Source organism: Prionailurus viverrinus, chromosome E2, assembly GCF_022837055.1.
Source record: "Prionailurus viverrinus isolate Anna chromosome E2, UM_Priviv_1.0, whole genome shotgun sequence".
In the NCBI taxonomy this organism is placed as follows: Eukaryota; Metazoa; Chordata; class Mammalia; order Carnivora; family Felidae; genus Prionailurus; species Prionailurus viverrinus.
Genome location: NC_062575.1, coordinates 25,740,156 through 25,760,439, shown reverse-complemented (window position 1 = coordinate 25,760,439; position 20,284 = coordinate 25,740,156). Strand labels below are relative to the sequence as shown.

Below are 20,284 nucleotides of genomic sequence, written 5' to 3'. Positions count from 1 at the left end.
CTCCCCTGGGAAGCCATCTGGTCCTGGACTCTTATTTGTTGGGAGATTTTTGATAACCGATTCAATTTCTTCGCTGGTTATGGGTCTGTTCAAGCTTTCTATTTCCTCCTGATTGAGTTTTGGAAGAGTGTGGGTGTTCAGGAATTTGTCCATTTCTTCCAGGTTGTCCAATTTGTTGGCATATAATTTTTCATAGTATTCCCTGATAATTGTTTGTATCTCTGAGGGATTGGTTGTAATAATTCCATTTTCATTCATGATTTTCTCTATTTGGGTCATCTCCCTTTTCTTTTTGAGAAGCCTGGCTAGAGGTTTGTCAATTTTGTTTATTTTTTCAAAAAACCAACTCTTGGTTTCGTTGATCTGCTCTACAGTTTTTTTAGATTCTATATTGTTTATTTCTGCTCTGATCTTTATTATTTCTCTTCTTCTGCTGGGTTTAGGCTGCCTTTGCTGTTCTGCTTCTAGTTCCTTTAGGTGTGCTGTTAGATTTTGTATTTGGGATTTTTCTTGTTTCTTGAGATAGGCCTGGATTGCAATGTATTTTCCTCTCAGGACTGCCTTTGCTGCGTCCCAAAGCGTTTGGATTGTTGTATTTTCATTTTCGTTTGTTTCCATATATTTTTTAATTTCTTCTCTAATTGCCTGGTTGACCCACTCATTCGTTAGTAGGGTGTTCTTTAACCTCCATGCTTTTGGAGGTTTTCCAGACTTTTTTCTGTGGTTGATTTCAAGCTTCATAGCATTGTGGTCTGAAAGTAAGCATGGTATAATTTCAATTCTTGTAAACTTATGAAGGGCTGTTTTGTGACCCAGTATATGATCTATCTTGGAGAATGTTCCATGTGCACTCGAGAAGAAAGTATATTCTGTTGCTTTGGGATGCAGAGTTCTAAATATATCTGTCAAGTCCATCTGATCCAATGTCTCATTCAGGGCCCTTGTTTCTTTATTGACCGTGTGTCTAGATGATCTATCCATTTCTGTAAGTGGGGTGTTAAAGTCCCCTGAAATTACCACATTCTTATCAATAAGGTTGCTTATGTTTATGAGTAATTGTTTTATATATTTGGGTGCTCTGGTATTCGGCGCATAGACATTTATAATTGTTAGCTCTTCCTGATGGATAGACCCTGTAACTATTATATAATGTCCTTCTTCATCTCTTGTTACAGCCTTTAATTTAAAGTCTAGTTTGTCTGATATAAGTATGGCTACTCCAGCTTTCTTTTGGCTTCCAGTCGCATGATAAATAGTTCTCCATCCCCTCACTCTCAATCTATAGGTGTCCTCAGGTCTAAAATGAGTCTTTTGTAGACAGCAAATAGATGGGTCTTGTTTTTTTATCCATTCTGATACCCTATGTCTTTTGGTTGGCGTATTTAATCCATTTACATTCAGTGTTATTATAGAAAGATACGGGTTTAGAGTCATTGTGATGTCTGTATGTTTTATGCTTGTAGTGATGTCTCTGGGACTTTGTCTCACAGGGTCCCCCTTAGGATCTCTTGTAGGGCTGGTTTAGTGGTGACAAATTCCTTCAGTTTTTGTTTGTTTGGGAAGACCTTAATCTCTCCTTCTATTCTAAATGCAGACTTGCTGGATAAAGGATTCTTGGCTGCATATTTTTTCTGTCTAGCACCCTGAAAATCTCGTGCCAATTCTTTCTGGCCTGCCAAGTTTCAAAAGAGAGATTAGTCACGAGTCTTATAGGTCTCCCTTTATATGTGAGGGCACGTTTACCCCTTGCTGCTTTCAGAATTTTCTCTTTATCCTTGTATTTTGCCAGTTTCACTATGATATGTCGTGCAGAAGATCGATTCAAGTTACGTCTGAAGGGAGTTCTCTGTGCCTCTTGGATTTCAATGCCTTTTTCCTTCCCCAGTTCAGGGAAGTTCTCAGCTATTACTTCTTCAAGTACCCCTTCAGCCCCTTTCCCTCTCTCTTCCTCCTCTGGGATACCAATTATGCGTATATTATTTCTTTTCAGTGTATCACTTAGTTCTCTAATTTTCCCCTCATACTCCTGGATTTTTTTATCTCTCTTTTTCTCAGCTTCCTCTTTTTCCATAACTTTATCTTCTAGTTCACCTATTCTCTCCTCTGCCTCTTCAAGCCGAGCTGTGGTGGTTTCCATTTTGTTATGTATTTCGTTTAAAGCGTTTTTCAGCTCCTCGTGACTGTTCCTTAGTCCCTTGATCTCTGTAGCAAGAGATTCTCTGCTGTCCTGTATACTGTTTTCAAGCCCAGCGATTAATTTTATGACTATTATTCTAAATTCACTTTCTGTTATATTATTTAAATCCTTTTTGATCAGCTCATTAGCTGTTGTTATTTCCTGGAGATTCTTCTGAGGGGAATTCTTCCGCTTGGTCATTTTGGATAGTCCCTGGCGTGGTGAGGACCTGCAGGGCACTTCCCCTGTGCTGTGGTGTATAACTGGAGTTGGTGGGCGGGGCCGCAGTCAGACCTGATGTCTGCCCCCAGCCCACTGCTGGGGCCACAGTCAGACTGGTGTGTACCTTCTCTTCCCTTCTCCTAGGGGCGGGATTCACTGTTGGGTGATGTGGCTCGTCTGGGCTACTTGCACCCTGCCAAGCTTGTGATGCTGGGGATCTGGCGTATTAGCTGGGGTGGTAGGCAAGGTGCACGGGGGCAGGAGGGGCAGGCTTAGCTCGCTTCTCCTTAGGTGATCCACTTCAGGAGGGGCCCTGTGGCAGCGGGAGGGAGTCAGATCCGCTGCCGGAGGTTTAGCTCCGCAGAAGCGCAGAGTTGGGTGTTTGGGCGGAGCGAGCAAGTTCCCTGGCAGGAACTGGTTCTCTTTGGGATTTTGGCTGGGGGATGGGCGGGGGAGATGGCGCTGGTGAGCGCCTTTGTTCCCCACCAAACTGAGCTCTCTTGTCAGGGGGCTCAGCAGCTCTCCCTCCCTTTGTCCTCCAGCCTTCCCGCTTTCGGAGCAGAGCTGTTAACTTATGACCTCCCAGAAGCTAAGTCGCGCTTGTTGTGGGAACACAGTCCGTCAGGCCCCTCCGCTTTTGCAAGCCAGACTCGGGGGCTCTGCTTGGCCGGCGAGCCGCCCCTCCACCCCGGCTCCTTCCCGCCAGTCCGTGGAGCGCGCACCGCCTCGCCGCCCTTCCTATCCTCTTCCGTGGGCCTCTCGTCTGCGTTTGGCTCCGGCGACTCCGTTCTGCTAATCCTCTGGCGGTTTTCTGGGTTATTTAGGCAGGTGTAGATGGAATCTAAGTGATCAGCAGGACGTGCGGTGAGCCCAGGGTCCTCCTAAGCCGCCATCTTGCAAAAAACTCCAAGGTCCTTGCTCTTAATGTTAGTATCAAAGCTGTGCTAGAAATGCTTGCCCTACTGCAGTGGGATCTTTAAGTAGAGACCCACTTACTTGAACCAAAGCCTAAAGGGCATTCGGGGAAGAAAATCACTGCTGAATTCCCATCACCTAAAGCAGTGCCTGGAACGTTGCAAATGCTCCATACATGTTTATTGAGCAAATGAAATCTATGGTAGTCTACTCTTCAAATACAATTAGAATCAAATGTAGGAAATCCCAAATCTGCCAATTTTCTGTTAATCCCTTAAGTGTGCACTCTGGACCAGTGGTATGGCTTCTCTGAAGAAAAGTTTGTTAAAAATGCAGACTCTCAGGCCTGACCCCAGAGGCAGGGAATAAGCATCCGTGTTTTAACAAGATCCCCTGGGTGTTGTGTCTGCAAATTAAGCTGGGACAGGACTGGCCTAATTTTAGTCAGAGTTCAATGAGGCAGAATGGCTTGGAATGTCCCCTTACCTACATAAGAGACTTCTGTTTTTTTCAGTCTACTGTTTGAGCATCCTCCCTAGGATAAAGATTTTGCTCTCCAGGACAAGTGCCCACTTACAGCCTTTTATAAATAAAGGTACAGTTGGAAAAGATGGAGACTTGTCTTCCTGTTTGATTGAAAATTAGAGTTCTGTACTTTGTGAGGTTTAGCTTAAACTAATTAAACTAATTAAACTAATTAAACTAATCTGCAGTCTTCTGCCCCTGGTAGTATTGGAGAGATAGAACATGACTGTTGTAAATGTGCATCAACAGGTGATTTCTCTGCCCCACTAGTAACACAATGACATCCAAATGAGTGATTATGGTGAGTTTGGAAAGGAAAGAATTGGTATAAAGAAACTTAGGAAGCTTTTTTTTTAAAAATAATTTGGAAACTTATAAAATCTCTTAAGCTATATGAGGCCTTTTTAAAAAAAAATCATGAAAAATAGGAAGCCATGTAACAAATACTGGAATGTAATATTCTACTATCCATATGACCCCTTTCCTTTGAATCCCTATTTATATTACCTGAGGAACTTAGAGAACAGTGGTAAAGAATGTGTGCTTATGGAAAGGAATAGTCTTTGTATTTATTTTCTAATTATGTAACTCATGAACTCAAAAGAAATGATTACTTAAGCTATGTTGAGTCTCCATACTTTTAAGAAAAATTAAGTTAATTCAGAGTCATCAATGGAACACACAAAGCTGGTATGATCCAGAGTTGAAACAAACATAGGAAAATTTTCCTATAATAGTGCTCAATTGATTGTATCTGTTTTCTGATCCTTAAAATAATATTGCTAGGCCTAAAATAGTATATGCAGTTCTGGTTGTAATGCTTAAAAATATAAACAAATTAGAATGTTTTCAGTGATGAGGAGTCAAGATGGTAGAGGTAAAATTGGGAATGACGGAAGAAACTGGGACTATTTCAGATGGAGGAGACATATTCCAAGGAGAAATGACTGCCTGGCATAACTATGGAATGAGTGATTAGAAGTCCTGTGAGTGGCTTCATGCCATAGAAGGGCAGTCTGTGGTTGGAAAAAATTTGTCTCTGGTGGTTAGAACTATCTGAGAAAGTCTCTTGCTACAGAAAATTTCTGTGATGCTGAGGGAAGGGCCGGTCAGGAATTGAATCTCACTTATCCTTGTATCTAGGGCTTGCTATTGAGTGGATGACCAGGAAGTGTATAAAATCAAACTCATTATATTTTGCCTCAACTTGCCCTTGTGTCTGACTCCAGTATCAGTTCAACCCACAAATCTCAGAGATGACGAGAGATGGGCTTGTCCCTAAATATTGCTAAAGGACTCAGGTTTTTTAGCATTTCACCTTGCTTTTTCTCCAGATGTGCAGTGTTTTTCAAGTTGAGTAATTATATTACATTGTCATGATTTTCACCATATCCGCATAAAGTCTTTACTTATTTTCCTTTAAACTGACTCCCTTTTAGTGTAAATAAATGTATCTTTAAAGGAAACTTTGCATCACTGCACAGGAGAAATTAACAAGTGTTAATAGAGTGCTAAAGACATGTTAACATGGTATGCAAACTTCTTTATTAATGTAACTAGAAAGAATGGAAAAAATAAATAAGTTTCTCAGCAATTCAATGACATTTGGTTGGAGTATCTGCCATTTAAAACAATTTTGAGTATTACACTTTCAGTGATATGGTCAACGTCTTGGGTCTTATGTTTTTGATACCCATTGAGCTGAAATCTTTGGATTTGAGATCTAGTGCAGAAAACATTTTGCTCTGACTTGTTTTCTGTAGGGTTTCCCTTTCTTCCAAACTTCTGTGGTATTCTTCTCTGCTAGTATTGGACATCCATTTGTTCCATGCTCTAATGTAACACAGGCATACTTCAGAGATAACATAGATTTGATTCCAGACCACTGCAGTTAAGCAAGTATGGTGATAAGGCAAGTAATGGATTTTGGGGTTTCCCAGTGCATATAAAATTTATGTTTACACTATACTGTGCAATAAAGTTAAGTGTGCAATAGTTTTATATCTAGAAAAATATGTACATATCTTTGCTTAAAAAATAGTCCTTTGCAAAGAGTTGATAAGATGGCATAAGTGGAGCAGAAGAAGAAGCAAGTTCACCTCCTGCAGCTTGGACCTTGACCAGCTGCTGGGCAGGTCCTATGAACAGTTGATGCAGCTGCACACTGCCTTTCAGCAACAGAGGCTGAACTGGGGTTTGCAGAGGAAGCAGCTTTACTGCTGAAGCGCCTGCACAAGGCCAATAAAGAGGCCTCCCTAATGGAGAAGCCCAAGGTGGTTAAGGCATGCCTTCAGGACATGATCATTTTGCCTGTGATGGGGGGCAACATGGCAGGTGTTTACAGTGGCAAGACCTTCAGTCAGGTGGAAATGAAGCCTGAGATGATTGTCTACTACCTGGGTGAGTTCTCCCTCACCTCTAAGCTTGTGAAGCATGGCAAGCCTAGCGTTGGGGCCACCCACTCGTCCTGCTTCATCCTACTGAAGTAGCCTGTTTGGCTAATAAAAGCACAGACTTCTCTGGAAAAAAGAGAAATCCTTCATTGATAATTTAAAAAGTACTAGTCATCATTGGGCTTTCATCATGTCATAATCTTGTTGATGGAGACTCTTGCCTCGACGTTGATGGCTGCTGACTGATCAGGCTGGTGGTTGCCGGAGTTTGGGGTGGCTGTGACAATTTCTTTAAAAAGACAATAGTAGAATTTGCTGCATCGGTTGACTCTTCTTTTCATGAATGATTTGTCTGGCATGCTAAGCTGTTTGATGGCATTTTACCCACAGTAGATCTTGTTTCGAAATTGGAGTCAGTCCTCTCAAAGCCTGCTAAGTTTACAGAATATTCTAAATCCTTTGTTGTCGTTGTAACAATCTTCACAGCATCTTCACCAGGAGCAGATTCCATCTCAAGAAACCAGTTTTTTGCTCATCCATAAGAAGCAACTCCTCAGCCATTAAAGTTTTATCATGAGATTGTAGCAATCTGGTCCCATGTCCAGGCACCACTTCTGGCTTACTATTTCCACCACATCAGCGGTCAGAACACATACAACATTTCAGTTAAGTTTGCCATTTTAAAGGGCCTGGGTTTTGGTGCCCCAAAACAGTTATAATAGTGACATCGAAGATCACTGACCAGAGATCAGCGTAACAAATATAATAATAATGAAAAACTTTGAAATACTATGAGAATTACCAAAATGTGACAAAGAGACACAAAGTGAGCAAATCCTGTTGAAAAAGTGATGCTGATAGACTGGTTAGATGCAGGATTGCCACAAACCTTTAATTTGTAAAAAACAAACAAAAAACAATATCTGCAAAGTGCGATGAAGCAAAATGCAATAAAAAGGAGGTATGCTGGGGGCACCTCGGTAGCTTGGTTGGTTAAGCATCTGACTCTGGATCTCAGCTCAGGTCATGATCTCACAGTTTGTGACCTCAGGTCCCACATTGGGGTCTGCACTGACAGCATAGAGCCTGCCTGGAATTCTGTCTGTCCTCTCACTCTCCCTCTCTCTGTCCTTCCCCCCTCCCCAACATGCATGTATATATGTGTTCTCTCTCTCTCTCAAAATAAACAAACTTAAAAGAAAAAGAGGTATGCTTGTATGTGACTTGAACTAATGATTCTTTTTTTTTCCTAGAGCAATTCTATTGCGAAACCCTCTGAACTATTAATTTTTCCGTGTGGCAGCTTTTATTTCCTGGGATCTCCAACATTTCATTGCTCTTGAGCCATAATACTGATGACAAAATCCTAAGATTCTATTTTTAATCCTTATCTGCTTCCTCTTGATAAACTCTCACTAGTTACCAGTAATAAAAAAAAATTGGTTAGAATGGTATTAAAGATGAATCTGTTTTAATACATCCAGGAACAGATACATAATTGAAAATGTAAATTCCTTTTCCACATGAGCCTTGTTTCTGGAGTCATGTGCTGTGTATGAGAAAAAGGCAAAATGATCAGTGGCAGGATCTGGCATGCCTGGGGGATCGATGCTTTGTGCTGAACATTCTGGTGATACATGCTAAATCTGACATGTGTCTGTGACTTTACCCCATTACAGTTGGCGTTCTGAAACTTCCAGAAGCTGTGCAATATTCCATAAAGAACACAGGCCTTTGACTATGACAAATCTGAGTATGAGTCTGAATTCCCTACTAATTAAGTGTGAGGCTCTGGGCTAGTTGTTGAATCATTCCAAGCTTTATATGCTTTCTCAGAATGTTAAAACAAAAATGTCTTCATGCATGGTCATGAGAAATCTTAGCACGTGCCTTTGAAGTGAACCTGGGTTAATATTTGTAGGGAGTTACAGAGTGGGTCTAATTCCCTGTGTATCTCACAGTGGTACACAAAAATCTAAAGGATCTTGGAAGGATGTTGTCAAATATTAAATCCCTCACTCTAAGAAGAGGAAAACAAGGAACTCAGAAATTCACCTACTTGAAATGTAAGGTTGCTTTTCATCAATTCAGAAGGTGAAAATACACTAGACTTCTCATCAGGGCTGATTTAGGAATACCATTATCTAAATGACCAGTGTAACTTTATTTGCGGAAATCTTATCCTCCAAAGAGAGAACCATATTAGTTTTCTCCTTTTTAATTATGGAAGTTTTCATTCCTTGACATTATTTAACAATATCTAATTCTTAAGAAAACAATATGTAACAAAGAAGATTAAAATGGAATGTGAATTATATTCAGCCTTTTAAAATGTCTGTGCATGCATGAGCTCATAACACACACTCAGACACACACACACACACACACACAACTTGCAAAAATGTTTCTTGATATTCTATGATGGCTAAGAAAAATGAATATGTTTGGGAAATACTGTTCAGTAGTTTAGAAAATGGAATTTAAGATTGGTTTAAACAATGTGATAAAGACCTTTCAGCCCTTTTCCCTCTTGTTTTATATAGTTTCATTTTTTTAATAATCATTTTTTGGTCCAACAGTATACCCCAGGTAGATATCTACATGTTTGACATAATGAAACAATGTCATTACTCTGTTATAAAAAATTCCCAGTGTAATAATAAACCAAATAACTTCTCACCTACTACAAACATCTGTGTCAAAGGAAGGAGAATTGCATAGACTGGAGCTATTTCCTACTCCTCAAACCTCCATATCTGGATGTCTTTTTTCATAGTGTAAGCTATAAATTGAATGGCATAATTTGATGATGGACATAGAACTGTATATTAGTTTTTATTTTGACAAAATCATTAAACATCACATAGGTTGAAAAATGAATCACGAGGCCCTAAGCCTGCCTTAGAAGATTGCACTTCATAAACTGAATTGCTCACATGGGCAACATTTTGGTGGAAGTTATAGATTTTCTAGCATATCTCTGATAGATAGGACTAATATAACTTCAATAAAAACTCTGGATATGTCAATATAAAATTTTCCCTACCATTGAAAGATGTAAGATACTCCAACTAATAAATCGGACGACAACCTATTCCTTAAGGTATACTAACATACATATTGGGTTACAACAAGCAACAAAATCATCGAGGTAATAAACCACAGCCACAGAGGGGCCATTGGAGAAGGTTTCTTTCCATTGCAAGAGCCCAGCATGATGTCTGTAGGTATGAATTCACCCCCCTCCCCAGAATGTTAATTTTCAATAATTGACTCAGTTATATGTGCAGTGATTTAGAACTACATATAAACGATACCTGAAAGCCATACGTACACTTATATTTTTGACACTTCACATAAATTATATCCCATAAACTAGTGGTGATGTGCAAATTCATTAGGGACCGTCAACTGTGAAACATACCAGTAATGCATCTTGAGTTTAATGTAACAGTTAGCCCATGATATATGAGCTTCATACCTAAATATCTGGTTAGGTAGCAGTAATGGTTTTGGGACATATGTGGGGTTTTATCAGATTAGGTCTGAGATCCTAGGTAAACTAAAAAGCACAACTATAATAAAGGTCTAATTTATGCATTTTTCCAAAATTTTGTGGTTGCATGAGGCTGTATATTATTTACCTTTACAGGCCTTGATATCATTACTTGAAAACTAAAGGTGATAATGAGTATCTCCTAAGAAGGCTAAGGGGGTTAAATTTTGAAGCAAGAAGTACAATTTTTGGTAACAAAGAGATGTTCATTCCCTTGTCTCACCCATGCAGGTCACTTTTCATCTTTATGGTAGATACTACTTTGGATACTATACTTTATTTGTGATCCATTGTTTTCTATTTCATTTTTTTATGCGACATTAATCACCCCCTTCTCTCTTTGTATTTGTCATGGTTCTCTAGAGAAACAGAACCAAGAGGGTGTGTATATACGTGTGTGTGTGTGTGTGTGTGTGTGTGTGTGTGTGTGTATTTATGTTAAGGAACTGTCTCACACAATTATAGAGATTGGTAAATCAGGAATCTGCAATTCAAGTCCAAAGGTCATCTGCTGGCAGAATTCCCTCTTGCTTGTGGGGGGTCAGTTTTTATTTAATTAAAGCTTTCAACTGATTAGATGAGGCCCATCACATTATGGAGAGCAATTTGCTTTATTCAAAGTTCATCAATTTAAATGTTAGTTACATCACAAAACACCTCACAGTAACATTCAGAATGTTTTACCACAGATTCAGTACCACCTTCCAGCTGAATTGACACCTGTTTTTCAGAAACATATTGTCATGTGTCCTCCTCAAACAGTGTTCTTCTTTGCCCAGAATCCTACTCCTTGGCAAGTGAGAGTCAACCTTACTAGATTTTGGTAACTGATGGCAGCAGGTTTTAAAATAGACATTCTGGAAAAAAAATTAAATTTGTGTAAAATACATTTAATAAGAAGGAGGTAGGTTTTATTTTTAATCTTTGTAGGTTCTCGTCCAGCGCTTTGACCTTCAGAAGTCCAAATCTGCATCATACAAAATATATTAAAAAGCTTTAAAATGTCAGTTTTTATAATAAATTAGAAGACTTTTATAGTTGGCTTTTATAATAATTTGGCCATGAGTAACTTATTTAGTTTAAAATTGATTATCCTTTTTTTAGCAAACATTGGTGCTCATGTAACAGCTCTTATTAAGTCAGAAAACTTAACATACGACATGTTTTCAATATGATGGGTATTTTTATTGGCTAATTTAACAACTTATTTATTTAAAAGTTAATGAGTTTTCTTAATGTTATCTTTTTAGGCACCAAAATATTTATTAATTCGAACTAGTGATTTTGCATATTTCATGTTATTTAACCTCATTTGCTTAATGTCTGTATTTGAAAATTGAAGATATTAGTGAATGTCTTTTAGGGAGGTCACAGGGGATAGTCTTGGGAAAAAAATAGCACAATACTTTGAACCAAAAAATGTTGTGTTTTCATTTCTTTAAAACAGGATATATTCCTCCTTACAGAGAACTGAGGAGATTAAAAATATCTGCCTAGGTCTTTGAAATTCTTCTGGGTGCCAGGCATGATGGTGGCCATGATCAGTGGGAAAATTCAACTATTTTTCTCTAAATTTAAAGAAATCATCCATCATGTTCTCTATTATCTCCCCTAACCATAGTCCCTGAAAGAATACAACTCTTCACTCCTCTAGAAATTGAGACCAGGGATATTAGTTATCTTTATGACTAATTCCTTCTTTAATTCTAAAATAAGCATTAAACAGATTTATTATTGACATTGGTTTGGAATATCATCTAAAGAGAGTTTAAATCTTTCCATATGAGGTAAAATCACAGTAATCACCCTCTGATCCCAAAAATGATCTTAGAAAGCAATCAAGATTAAAGATGAGACTCAAATGACTCTAATTTTTTTTCTCAACAGCTATCATAGATATTTGCCTCTCAAATATGATGGCATCCTGTCTTAGAAAACACACCTATTTAGAAAATATTCCAGCCCTCAAAAGTCACATTCTAGACTTAATTTTGGTGAAAGACCACAGCTTGGATTTATTGCCAATCTTATTCTGCCTCGTAATAAAAAAAAAAAATCACGTAACAGGGTATCTCTTTTATTCATTGCTTCTACTGTTCTGCCTAACTCATAGGTTAATGTGATCATTCCCAACATTTTTAAATTCATTTTAACAAACTGAACTCATGTTGGGTGATATAGAAATCAGGAGCTATCCAAGAGTTAGGGCTATCCTCATATATCAAAAATAGAATGGAAGAGATTAATATTTCAATGGTCTCTGTGATTTTAACTTTTAAGGAATGTGATGAAATGAAACCACAACAGAAAACAATGTGCATAAATCTCTATTACATTTTACATGTAAAAGTGGTCTAAACACTTAATGGAAATATAATGACAGAAATGAGATTCATTTCCATCTGTGGTAGGTAGAATGTTGTCCCTCCAAAGACACCCATGTTATCATCCCCAGAACATGTGAATATATTACCTTGCATAGCAAAAGAAATTTTGTTCTTTGAAGATGTGATTAAACCAAGGATCTTGACATGGAAAGATTATCTATGATTATTCTGGCTGGCCTAATGTAATTACAGAGGGCTTTTGAAGAGGGTCAGAATCAGAGAGATAGCTGAGGATGCTACACTGCTGGCTTTGAATAGGGAGGAAAAGAACACAAGCCAAGGGATTCAGGTCAACTTTAGAAGAGACAAAGGCAAGGAAATTATTTTCCCTTAGAGCTTCCAGAATGAAAGCAGTCCTACTAATACCTTGATTTTAGCTCAGTGATATTTCTGACCTACAGAACTTTTGGACAATAGATTCATGTTGTTCTAAGCCAGGAAGCTTATGTTAACTTATTGTAGCAGCAAGAGGAAATAAATATATCAACCAAGAAAAATTTCAGAGAAACTAGTGTTTCTCTGAACATAAACATGAGATTCCAAAGACAGACCAGCAAAATAAAGTGTCTATATCTCATCTTGAACTAAGGAGAAGGGCACAGGGGTCTGAGACTTCAGAGAGAAAAAGAGCAATTCACAAGAAGATGAAAAAGAGTAAATTTTTGGTAAACAAATGTTCGTTGGTCCATACAGAAACACTGGGGCATAGAGAGGAATTTTAATGAATTCTGCTAAATTCCTCCCTGTCTACTATACATAGTTCATGTTATACTGTAGTTACCAAAGGTGATAGCTGTCTTTCAGGCGCAGTTCCTATATCTAAATTCTTTTAGGTAGTTAGGAAGAAGGTCAGCTTCTTCCTGAGTCTTTTGAGCCTGATGAGTTTCAGCTTGAAATAATCTGCTTGCAAAGTGGCACATCTAGGGGCAACTCATTCTGAATCCCAACACTGGCATTTAGGGTATGTTTTCTGTAGGTAGAATGGAGGAACAGCCTGCAACAAGGGTTGGAGAGGACCATAATTACTGCTATTGAAGAAGGATATGTTTAATAAATCCCAAACAATATAGTGCGAAAGATGGAGGAGACAGAGGAGAATTTGTAGGTTAAAATCTGTCTGGGAGTCAACATTTTTCATTTCCATTTATTCAGTAGAAAGACAATGAAGACTGGGATATATACACTCACCTACCCAAACCCATGCATTCACACACACACACACACACACACACACACACACACACACACACATTTACATACACAAACATGCAGATTGCTGCATAATCTATGTAATGTCTTAGTGAGTGAGTGGTCATTGATCTTCTTTGCTATCACTATGCCATTCAGCAGTTATGGTTATTTTTGAATTGTTGTTATCATTTCCATTATTATTTTGCAAATGAGCCCTTTTAGGCACTAATGAGAGGTGCCTGAAAATGGTGAACCAAATTGTAGCAATTGCTTTCAATATCCTGGGGCTATATGAGAAGGAAATAGGCAAAAGCCAAAATATTTCATGTGTATAACATTGCTAAGTTTTTTTTCCTGCCTTATGTTTCTCAAGAATAGACTGATGCTACCAAATACTCCCTCAGATGCTTATTTTAGACATTAAAAGATACAATGCACTCATATCACCTAGGTGGATAAGAAGAGGAAGAAGAAAGAGAGAAAGAAATAAAATACTAATATTCATTAAATGCATATCAATCCAATGACATACTGTGTTTATTTTTCAACAAAATACATTTTTGATAAGATTTAGTTTTCTATTTCCCTAGTAAACTTTCCATTCTGAAGTTCTGAAGAAATGACAGAGTTGCTCATCAGGGAAATGTTGGTGTCTCTTTACAAATAGATGTTTAAAAAAACATTAAAAAATTAAAAAAAATAAAAAAACAGATAATTGTTAAAAACAAATAGATGTTTAATTTTATGGCTGAAATTGCATCCTAGTAAGCAAAAAAAAAACCCAAAAAACAAAAAAAAAACCCAAAACAAAAAACAAAACAAAAAAACCCAAAACACCAAAAACATGTAAACAAAAAGTTTCAGACTTTTTCTGTGAAATGAGTTGATTCTGGGTCACTACAACTTTCTTATCCCTACCATATGTCTATTTAGAGGGAAAAAATCAAAATAAACTGAAATTATTTTCCATTGAAAAAACTAAAATGACACATTTTAAAGTATGAATTCATAATTCTCTTGGAAACAGCAACAAAGATAAACATTCCAAATTACTAGGGTTCTGAACAATGCAACATCATGGTTGAGTTAGCACACTAAACTTTCCAAAAGAATGACTGACAAATTTTACCCAGGCTAGTGGAAATGTTTTGCTTTTCATTTTGTGTAGGAATTAAAAAGGAACTGAGAATTCGCTAAAATGACCTAAAATAGACACAATTAAGAAGAGACAACTTTGAATCTGCCTAAACATAAAACATGGCGTGAGAGCAGGGGGAGTTCTATTTCTATTAAACACAGTGTCTTCAGTGGGAAAATTGAACTGGTCAAGGCTCGTCAGATAGTATTAAGTGAAAGAAGATGGCTAATGGCATGTCACAGAGATCGATGTGTCGCCCACCTCTGTCCACCTATAGGCATGGCTTCCCATCACAATGGACAGATGTGTAAATCACAATTGGAAAGAATAGTCAACTGACAAGAGGAAGGGTAGAGAAGCAAGTTCCTTTGAAATGTCAATGCAGGGCCATTCTGTGAGATTTTCAGTTTATAGTAAAGACTATAAAACAAAAATGTCTAATACCCTATTTGCATAAATGATTGTATTACAATGCTTCATTATGAAAATTGGTTATAGGGGCGCCTGGGTGGCGCAGTCGGTTGAGCGTCCGACTTCAGCCAGGTCACGATCTTGCAGTCCGGGAGTTCGAGCCCCGCGTCGGGCTCTGGGCTGATGGCTCAGAGCCTGGAGCCTGTTTCCGATTCTGTGTCTCCCTCTCTCTCTGCCCCTCCCCCGTTCATGCTCTGTCTCTCTCTGTCCCAAAAATAAATAAACGTTGGAAAAAAAAAATTAAGAAAAAAAAAAAAAGAAAATTGGTTATATAGTGACCTGTAGTTTGTTTTCAGTTATGAAAGTTAATGCAATTGGCACATGGAAATACTAGATATTAACATACAGGTCCTAGTCAGTCATTAACTGTTTAAAAGATACTATTATTAAATGAGTAATTTTAGCCTCCACTATTGCTTTTCATTTGTTGTATGATTTCATTTTGCTGTAATAACTTTTAAGGATGGCAACAGTGCTCCTTCAGATGTGAAGACTGAATTTCAGGGAACTTGTCACTTGCTGATGTTAATGCTACAAAAATAGTAGAGTTAAAATTCCAATTTCACTTTTATCTTATCTCACAGCTTAGGGCTTTTAACAACTAAGTGTAAATACAGATACACACTAACAGCCTATCCTGTATATGTATGTACAAATGCATGTATGTATATGCCTATCTATCTACCTGTCTATACATACACCATTGGTTCAAATTGTTCCTATATATATTTTAGAATTGTCCCTCACCAGAGCCATTTGAGGAAGTGATAGGCACTATTCTTCAGGTGAGAATAGAGTGGCCTTGGACGAGGAGAGCGCTCAGGTAACAGGAGGAGGCAGAAAGAATGAAAAATCACTTAAGTTTATTTCTACTATGAGAAGGTAAAAAGAACCAAGGTTGCAATTTAGAGCCCCATGTATCTTTCAAAGCATTTCAAGAGGCATATTAAAGCCAAAGTGAGAAATTGATAAGGTATTTTACTGAAGTAGTCAGAATTTCCAGATTGAGGAGAATAAGCCAATAAACCAATCTTTAGTTCTTTGGATATGCCAAAATCTCATCCTTTGCCACTGACACAACCCATTCTTTTTAAATACAAGGCAGTTTTCCTAAAAGTGGCAGTAATTTTTTTTTCATGTAAGTACTGTATAAGTGTGGTTAGGTCCATGAATATATGTCAAGATACCTATCTCTGTAATATAGATGCATAAATTCTCTCTAAAGTAGAGACTTTCTCTTGAATGGAGTGATGAGGCAAAAAGACATTGTAATTCTGCAAGTGATAGTTTGGGTTCAAATCCTAATTCTTTTTTGTTGTTGTTTATTTTTTTGTTTATTTATTTATTTTGAGAGAGAAAGCATGAGCAGTAGGAGGGGCAGAAAGAGAGGGGGAGAGAGAGAGAGAAGAATCCAAGCAGGCTCCTTGCTGCCAGCGCAGAGCCTAATGCGGGGCTTGAACTCACGAACCGTGAGATCATGACTGGAGCCAAAACCAAGAGTCGGATGCTTACCTGACTGAGCCACCAGGTGCTCCTGAAATCCTAATTTTTAATGAATTTTACCATTTTCATTATGAAAATGAAAATGGTGGGGTGCCTGGGTGGCTCAGTCAGGTAAGTGTCCAACTCTTAGTTTCGGCTCCAGTCATGATCTCACGGTTTGAGTTCAAGCCCCGCATTAGGATCTCTGCTGTCAGCTCAGAGCTGGCTTCAGATCCTGTCCCCTTCTCTCTTTGCCCCTCCCCCCTCTCAAAAATAAATGAACGTTAAAAAATAGTATTACATAGCACTTAGGATTCTTGTTGAAAAATAAAGCACTAAAGTATGCATAAAGTCTCACAATAATAACAGGTCTTATTAGGGCCTCAAAGTTCTTTTTTCTCATCATCCCCATATCATATAGGGGTTTCAGGTGATATGTGGAAAGATATATTTCTTGGTCCAGGGTAGGGGCATGTAGCAGAAGATGATAAGTTAAAGTCATCCAAAGGCGAATGAAATAACAATACATTAAATGTGTGCTGTCAGCAGTACATACATTAAATTACCTCTGACTTCTATTGTGAGTTGAATTATTATGCAACAGCATCTATCTCTGTGCCTGAAACATCCTGGACAGGCCATATTTTATAATTAAATCTACATCTGAACTTTTGGCCACATGCAATGTCCTGGGTATGTACCAGCTTCTATCTATGGACACAGAGACAAATAAAACATGGTTCTTATTTTTGAGAACTTCAGAATATGGAGGCAGAGATGTGTGAGACTCAGTATGATGGTTAAATATATTATTTTAAATATTAAAATAAAGTTGAATATCACATTCTTTGTGAATCAAACTTATCCTTTGATAATATAGGGGAGACCATTTTATCTCTCAAAATCCTGCATTGCTCACGAGTTGACTCAGGGTTAATGTAAAAATTCTGACAAGGCCATATGTAACTGTTTTTCTGTATAACTTTATGACTTCCACCTCTTACTCTTTCCTTCTGCTTACTCTAATCCAGCTTTTTTGCTTTTCCTCAAACATGTTCTCCTGCCTGAGGTTTTTTGCTTCCTTGCCTACACCACTCTTCCTTAGGTGTTCATTTGTTTTACCCCTTCAGCTCTTTAAAGTCTGTGTTTACATATCACCTTCTCAATGAGGCCATCTTATTGACCATCCTATTGAAAACTGCTACCTATCCAATCCCTTTTTCTTTCTTTCTCACTAGAACACAAGATTCTAGGACAGAAATTCTAGTACAAGGACAGAAATCTTTGTTTTATTTATAGAAGTGTTCTAAGCACGTATAATGGCAGTTGGTGCAAAGTTGACATTGAATTAATATTTGTAGAATGAGTTGAGCAACTACTTTGACTGTGGAAATTATATATGTCTTCATAGGGAGGATTAAAATTGATCAGGCTCTTGTGAATGGAAGAAGATTACCCAGTTGAAGAAAGTAATGCTCTCAGGTAGAAAAAATAATGTGAACATACAGTGTCTTTGGTTGGACATTAGTAAATACTAAGTTTTTTAGGATGAGAGGTTGCAATTAAAGCAAGATCAAACTGGAAAGTTAATTCAGTGTCTTATACATCAAATTTGGTAGCTAAATGTTTAGCTTCAGACATTTCTTTAAGGTTTTAAACAGAAGAAGTTATATCAGATCCATCTTTAAGTGATAGCCTTTGTGACATTGGTAGAATCATGACCCTTTAGAAGACAATAATGATTCAAACTGGATTCATGGTGGTGAAAAAAAAAAAGAAATTAGCAGAGTTAAATAACATTTCCAATAAAGGCTCAACAGAATTTGGCAATTTAATGGATACAGGAACCAAAGGAAAGAAATGAATTGAGAAATTGGAAATTTTTCTTGGCTAAAGAACTGGCTATCCAGTAATATGATTGGGGAACGTAGAGTATATAACATGAGGATCAATAGATAATGGATTCAATTTTACACGTGGGGTAAGTAAAGCATGCAGCAGAAGAATTGAAAAAGTCAATTTGCATAAAGTTCTGAAGCTCAAGGGAAAGAGAATTTAGAGAGACGCTTAAGATTAATTTATATATACATAGCAGATAGAGTCATGGGCATGGATACAATCAATGAAAGAAAGATAGAATTGGGAAAATGATCAGGAGACATCTCTGGTGAATAATAAACTTTCACAAATAGACCATGCATAAGTATTATGGCACATCCATATAAAAGAGTCATGGAAGAACAGAGGAAGGAATGTATAACGATAGTTTTTTTAAGAAAGTCGTCACAGAGGAGGTCTCAGAGGACTCAAAAAGAAAGGGATCTTGCTCAAAGAGCCTTTCAGACAAAGACTGATAATTTTGCTTGTAAATATAGTAACTTAGGGGTACTTTGCTGTAGCTAATAGACAAGGTCATGGGTTTGGAGACAGACATTAAGACAAAAAAATTAGCCTGATTTATAAAACCCCTACACAAACTGGTTACCATCCTAAAAAAAAAAATCGTTGTTTTCCATTTTATGTACTGAGCTCATAACAAGCTTTAAAATAAGAGTGAAATAGTAATAATAGTAATATTTATGTTTTGAAAAGATAAGGCAGCCTCTTTTATATTGATGCACTGACAGGGGAGTCAAGGAGCCAAATTAAGAGAGATAATAATAATTATCTCTGACAGTGGGAAGGAAGGAGAAAAGAACGTATTTGAGAAATGTTGGAATGAATAGGCACTAGTAATAGGACTGAAAACATGAGCTATTGTGGTAGGTAAGGGGAAGGAAGAATTGGAGATAGCTACAGCTTAGTGCAGTGTTTGAATAAATATTCTATTTATCAATGTCAGGAAAAATTAAAATTTTATTTTATTTTTAAAATAAAACTGCAATAAAGTTTGGATTGAGCAGATACTTAGAGTTGTGAATTAGCAGTTTCCATTAGCTGGTATGAGCTTGGGCAAGTCATAGGAATCAGGCAATGTTAAACTCAGGTATTCTGACTTACGGTATTAATGACATACTATGTCTTTATTAATAGGACATGTGCACTGTAACTTTTCATATTAGTGAAATTCTTATGAAATGATTTAAAATAAACTGAAATTTTTGTAGATTACTTTGGCTCTCACATCAGTTTTCATAATGTGGGAAGTTTAAGTTATCAAATGTAAAAACAATTTCAAATTATAAATTACCATTAAAATCTTTACTTCAGGCTGTAATGGGGGGTCTAGTATCAAACCAAATCTCTCTCTTGGAATGACCGTAAAAAAGTTTTCAAAGGCATCATAAAGCAAACGAACATACAGGAAAAAAGGAGAGAGCATTGAGTTGAACCCAGTATTTGCCACTATTTTTTTTAATGTTTATTTATTTTTGGGAGACACAGAGACAGAGCACAGGCAGGGGAGGGGCAGAGAGGGAGAGGGAGACACAGATTCTGAAGCAGGCTCCAGGCTCTGAGCTGTCAGCACAGAGCCCAACCTGGGCCCTAACTTGTGAACTGGGAGATCATGACCTGAGCTGACGTTCAACCGACTGAACCACCCAGGTGCCCCTGGAGCTTACAACTTTTGATCTTGGGATTGTAAGTTCAGGCCCTACTTTGGATGTAGAAATCACTTAAAAATAAAATCTTTTTTCTAATGTTGATTTATTTATTTTGAGAGAGAGCTCACATGCAAGCTGGGAAGGAGCAGAATGAGAAGGAGAGATAATCCCAAGCAGGCTCCATGCTGTCAGCACAGAGCCCAATGCAGTGCTAACCTCAAGAACCGTGAGATGAATCTGAGCTGAAGTTGGATGCTTAACTGACTGAGCCACCCAGGCGCCC

General features: G+C 37.7%; 1 pseudogene; it reads left to right on the top strand.

The window, feature by feature from the left end:
* Positions 1-5,901: 5,901 nt before the first annotated feature.
* LOC125153327 (40S ribosomal protein S15-like) lies at positions 5,902-6,327 on the top strand (annotated as a pseudogene).
* The last annotated feature ends 13,957 nt before the right edge of the window (positions 6,328-20,284 follow it).